Genomic DNA, 6343 nt, shown 5'->3' with positions numbered 1-6343 from the left:
TTCACGTCATTAAGCTTAAGCACGCATGATGTAAACGCAACTTTCTTTCCAAATAAGTCAAACAGACGCACAGCCTTTTTCAAACCTTCAACACCAGAAGAGGTATACTCGGCTTTTACGTCGTCAGAGAACAGCACATCGCGCGATATAAATGGACTTGATATTAGGCCCATTAAATTTGTGCTTGACCTTTTGTTGCAAGCGCTTACTCACATTTTTATTCTTATTTTATTCAGTGGCGTGTTTCCGGAGAAAATGCAGCACGCAAAAGTGATCGTTTTTTTAAAGTCCCAAAACAAGAACGAATTATATTATAGGCCAGTATCTGTACTTCCTGTGATTTGGAAGGGCCTATACAAAAAAACATTTGCAAGAGAATTACGTCATTTTGTGATAATTACATTATTTTATCAGATGAGCCGTTTGGTTGTCGGCATGGAATGTCTACAGAGCTTGCTCTGCTAGCGCAAACAGAATTAATCCTAAATAATTTCGTGAATAAATTGTTAACAATAGGCATTTTCATAGACTTTTCCAAACCCTTCGATTCTATTAACTACGAAACGCTATTTGCAAAATTACAACATTTCGCGGGATCCCCCTTGAACTTTTGCAGCCATATCTTCAACACAGAAAACAGTGCGTTGCTATTGGATCGAAACTTTCATCAGTAAGAGTACTAACACAGGGTGTTCTTCATGGAATTGTACTTGCACCTTGTATATTTTCAGTTCAGTTGAGTTTATTCTTCATTCACACAGTTATTTACACAAGAAACAATATACAGACAAGGGTCCCATAGTCAGCGACTGCACCTGGACCCTTGATTAATTGTTATATAAAAAATAAAGCGGAACAGAGCAGACAAACAACAAATTGGAATAAGCAAAAATACAAATTAGCAATATAACATTATGCAAAGTTATCACGCAGCAAACAATTCTTAAATTGGTGTTTACATGAGTACAAGGAAGATGACAATTTAATGGAATATGGTAGACTGTTCCAAAGTTTAAGTGCGCAAAAAGAGGAAGCCATCTTCCCCTAATTAGTATGGCATAAAGGTAACAGGAAATTTCCTTCTGCTGCAAACCTTGTGTTATTAGGATTAAGAAATAGATCAGGACTAACGAAGTTGTATGAAACTTGTTTAGTTAATAGTTTGAAAAATAATATCGCTAAATGATAGTTGAACAAATCTGTAACTTGAAGAATGCGGTTTGTACGTAGTTGAGAGGAGGCATTAGAGAAAAAATGGCTTCGGGTTATAATGCGAAGGGCCTGATTTTCAATGTGCTGAATAGATGAAAGATGACAATGATAAGTATTACCCCAAGAAGCAATACCATAAATGATATGACCATGAATGAAAGCGAAGTATAACGATAATAGTGCTTCTTTGGAAAAAAATGCACGTGAGTTGAGTAGTGCTCTAATACCAAATGCTGTTTTTTGTTTGATGTGAGCAATGTGATTGGTAAACTTAAGGTGGGGATCTAATTTAATGCCGAGGAAGGACACACAAGTGGAGGAAGGAATGTCATCCCTATTGAGGGTTATGGTCGAAGAGCAAGGTAAATGTCTCTGTGATGACTTCAATATCATAAAGTGCGTTTTAGCAGGCTTTAAATGAGAAAATTGGCGTTACACCAATCAGTAATTTTAGACAGGTCACTGTTTAGTTTCAAAATTAGCGAAAGTGCAGATTTATCTGCGAGGGCAACAGTCGTATCATCTGCGTATAATATCGGTAGTGCATAATTAATGCAGTCGGGCAAATCATTCATATAAATACAGAATAATAGTGGACCTAAAGTGGAGCCCTGAGGTACTCCTTGGTTAATAATTTTGCTTTCAGAGAAGCCCCACCTGCATACACTGTTAATTCACGATTAGATAGATAACTTTTTAGTATATTAAGTGCTGGACCAGAAATTCCAATAGACTGCAATTTAGTAAACAAAACATTATGGTTTATGGTATCAAAGGCTTTAGTAAAGTCTAAAAATACCGAGCCAACAAAGTGCCCGAAATCAAATGAACGTCTAGTATAATCAGTTAATGCTAGCAAAGCTACGTTAGTCGAGCTTCCTGAACGGAAACTGAACTGACAAGGCTTCAGCAAGCTAAATTTGTTAAGCTAGCGGTTAATACGGCTAACTAATAACTTTTCAACAACTTTACTAATTGAAGATAAAATGCATATAGGAGGATAGTAATTGACTTGAGCTTTATCACCCTTTTCGTGAACAGGAATTACCTTAGCTTTTTTAGAAATGTGGGGAATATACCGGTTGTGAAAATAAGGTTAATTAAATTACTGAGAGCATCAGAAATAGTCGGCGCAACAAGCTTTAAATGAAATGCGGAAATTCCATCAAGACCAGGACTTCTGTTCTTTACGTTGGAAATCTCATTAAGGACTTCTTCAGAGGTCACAGGAAACAAAAAGGAAGAGTGGTCGCATCGGCTTGCATGATGGTCAAAGAAACATTTGTGGTGTTATATATTTCATAAAAGTGGTTACTGAACGCACGGCAAATGCTAGGAGGGTCAGTGATAGTTACATTATTGTAAATTATTTTTTCAATGAAACTGCCAAAGTGCGGTACATTCAAAAACTCGTTGATAAGTTGCCATTGTTTTTTCGGAAGAAACCTTTTTTTCACGAATTCATTTTCGTAATATTGCCTTTTAGACTTCTTCAATAAATTGCTCAGAATGTTGCAATATTTCTTATAGCGAAACGCTAAATTAACATTGAAAAGTTGTTGCTTAGTCTTCCTATACATGTTTTCTTTTTTCCTCATGCTCTGAAGTAGTCCATTAGTGATCCATGGATTGTGCGGAAATTTAAATTTCTTTTTGCACTTTACAGTTACGGTGTTAGCTTGAACAGCTTTTAAAAATAAAGACGAAAATAACTGAAGTGCTTCTTCTGGATTTTGTTTGGTAGCTATCACTGTCCAGTCAATTTTGTCAATTGCATCAACAAACTTTATCTTATCAAGACGAGACGTGAAATAACAGCGATCTGTCCTAGGAAGGTTAGATTTGAAAGTGACGAATACAGGGTAATGATCCGATATATCTACGTCAATTACACCAGAATCCGGCGAAAGCGAAATATTAGTGAGGGCATGGTCAAAGAGGCAGCTGCTTCCTTGAGTAGAAATCCTGGTTGTAGAAGTAATGAATTGCTCAAGGCCAAAACCTGCAAAACAATTTGTATAGGCACATACAGCACCATTGTCGACATCAAGCGTGTTAATATTTATATGACTTGGATTAGGATGGGCTTGTTTTCACTAGTAATTTTTTGCAGAACTACGCTAAGATGACCAAGGAAATCAGGTACGGAAGAAGATGGAGAACGGTAAATACAGCCAATAATTATTCCGCCGCAATAGTTTGGAGAATACAAGGCATCAGTTTCGATCCAAACAGTTTCGCAGCGACATACATCAAGGGATAGGTCAAGTCTACGTTTATATTTAATGTGGGGCGAGCTAAAAATCGGGCTACCACCATGTCGATCTGCAGTACGATGACAATACTCTGCCTGATAGGAACAAAACCCGTATAAGTTGCTATCAGCCGGGCCAAGCCATGTTTCAGATATGCAAGTGAACGAAAAAGTGTGGGAAAGAGAATCGATGAATGAAGATATGTTGTCATGATTCTTACGCAAACTTCGCGCATTGGTGTGAACCAAAGAAGAACCAGCAGAATTAAGCAGTGATAAAGCTTCAGACGGCGAAAACAGAGACATGTTTGAAGGATTGAGTCACACAAAGTACAAATAATCAGGTTAAGTCATGACGCGAAGGTCGGCCTCAGAGCTTATGAAGAACACTTTGCTATTTTCAGTCTTGCGTGCTTTAACCTGACAGTTGTCTGTCAAAAGGAACTGCCACTTGTGCTCCTTCTTTAGAGCAAGTGCTCTGCTGAACAGTCGTTTGTTCTCAAATGTGAGGTGCTCGTTAACATATATTGGGCTATCAGTACCTGGGACCCAATCATGGAGGTTCTCAGGCGTGCCTTTCGAGTCTTACGGAGGAAATCATTCTTCTTGGTACGTGAGCAAAATCGAACAATTAAATTTTTCTGTGGTGACTTGCTAGCGACCCGATGGAATGTGTCAATGTCCACCACATCAAATGGACAGTCAATTGCATCGGCGACAGTAGTCAAAATGGCAGAGCAATCCTCTCCTTGCGTTGAAGGGATGCCTTTAATTTCAATATTCTTTACTGTTCCATTGATGCAATTCTTTTTGTCAAGGATTGATTCTGTGCTATCAAAGCCTTGTTTGAAGCAGATAGTCCATCAAACGTCGCCCGCATTTCTTCATACTGCTGACTTATGAAACGTACACTATCAGCAAGTGCACTAATATTGCCAAGGCCCTGGTCTTCAAGCTTCTGTACAATTTTAGCAACAAGCCCTTCAACAACAGAATCAAGTTTACCTTCAAGCAAGGACTCGAGGCGCTCAATCTTCTTGCACAGCTCAGCATTAGTAGGCATCTCGGGGCACAAGAAGTAGCTCAGCCATATACCAGTGAGCAGAAAACCAGTGAGCAGCAGTCGCAAAAAGAACCGTGACGTAGGAAAGACCCAGAAAAATGAAAACCAACCTGCAGTCAGTAGAAGTAGCAGGAATTAGCGTACGTTTAATCTTTATATTACCGATATCACAAATATTAGTAAATACGCACAGTTCATAGTCTACGCCGATGATACTAGCTTTTTTTAGTTCACTTGACAATGTACAGCTTATAGCTTTAGCAAACACGACTCTAAACTTATTACAAAAGGGGAGTAACTCAAATTCCTTAGCCATTAATACGAATAAAACTAAGGCTACACTGTTTACACCTCCCCAAAAGCACGTAATCTGTAAGTATGCTCTTTATCTCGGCGTGGAAAAGATAGAACTAGTAGATAATGTAAAAACTCTAGGAGTGACTTTTGACAAGCATTTAATTTGAGGAAGCACACATACAACCTATCATGTCTAGCCTGGCAAGAACATGTGGTATAATTTGACGATTACGACACATGCTGCCTTCTAAAATATAGCTTTTGTTATACAACAGTCTCTTCCTTCCACATGTTAATTACGGTAATCTAGTGTGAGGTACGACATCGCAAACATTCATAGTTTAAAAGCACTACAAAAGAAAGCCGTCCGGCATATTATTAATGGTCCATTTTATGCAGATACACTCGAAATATTTCGCGCGCTTAATGTGTTGCTTATTGAACACTTTTATTAATATAACCTTGTCTTGAAAATAAAAAAAAATGTCTTTGGTCTAACAATAGGGTTTTCAGAAATTTGTGCAACCTAACTGAGTCAACGGTAGTGTCGTACGAATTTAGAACCTGGAATCAGTGGGTATTGCCTTTCCCAAGAACAAATTACGGTTTGAAGCGATTGCAGAACCAAGTGCCGAGAATACTAAACTTGTTATATGCTTCTCATACTGAGCTGAACACGATTACAGGAAATACATTGCAAACGAATTTAATAAATATTGGTAAAGTTTTATAAAACTAAATTTGCAATTAGCTTACAATGTCTCGAACCTCCTTTTATTTTCCCTTTCGTTCCGCATTTTTGTGTACCACTAGATAATGCCGATATTTCGCAATAAAACCTGCATAGCGTAAATCTTAGCGTGTGTCTACATTTGCTACATTCGTGCATAAAGAGCCTGACATGTGTGCTAGTAAATTTACTTCTTAAACATAGATGTTTGCATATGTATAGATGTGAATATGTTTTGTACTTCTGTAACCCATTGTTGTATTTATATGCTGTAAGTCATGCCAAGGAAAGGGGAAGGAATCCGGTGAAGCTGCTTTTGTGCAGCTTTTTGTTCCTTGCCCTGGATTTTTCCTTCTTTGTAAGAAGGGGAGAGAAAATGCGAAAATAAAGTTGAAGTTGAAGTTTTTCAAACTTCGTACGCCGCAAGGGGTTGAAAAGCAATTTTCATGTTCGGGCCGACCACTACGACGCACTCACCTGTTTCACGGAAATCGTGTCCTCACAAATATCCGTCGATTTCTTTTTATGCGATACCCTTTGGATAATGCTGCATGAATGAATGAATGAATGAATGAATGAATGAATGAAAAGCTTTATTTCAATCAATCAATCAAAGCTTTATTTCAGTTTGCAATACAGTGTGCAGTACAAACTGGGGGTTTGCGAGAAAAAGCAGTCTACACGACCGCTTGACAAGGCTCTCGAACCCTTTTATCACATTGACAGTTGTGACAGGAGGAAGAAAGGGGAAAAAGCAAGAAGTGGTGCAATAATAAGGTACAATATG

Source organism: Dermacentor silvarum, chromosome 3 (genome assembly GCF_013339745.2).
Source record: "Dermacentor silvarum isolate Dsil-2018 chromosome 3, BIME_Dsil_1.4, whole genome shotgun sequence".
NCBI classification, from domain to species: Eukaryota; Metazoa; Arthropoda; class Arachnida; order Ixodida; family Ixodidae; genus Dermacentor; species Dermacentor silvarum.
Note: the sequence above shows the minus strand (reverse complement) of the source record.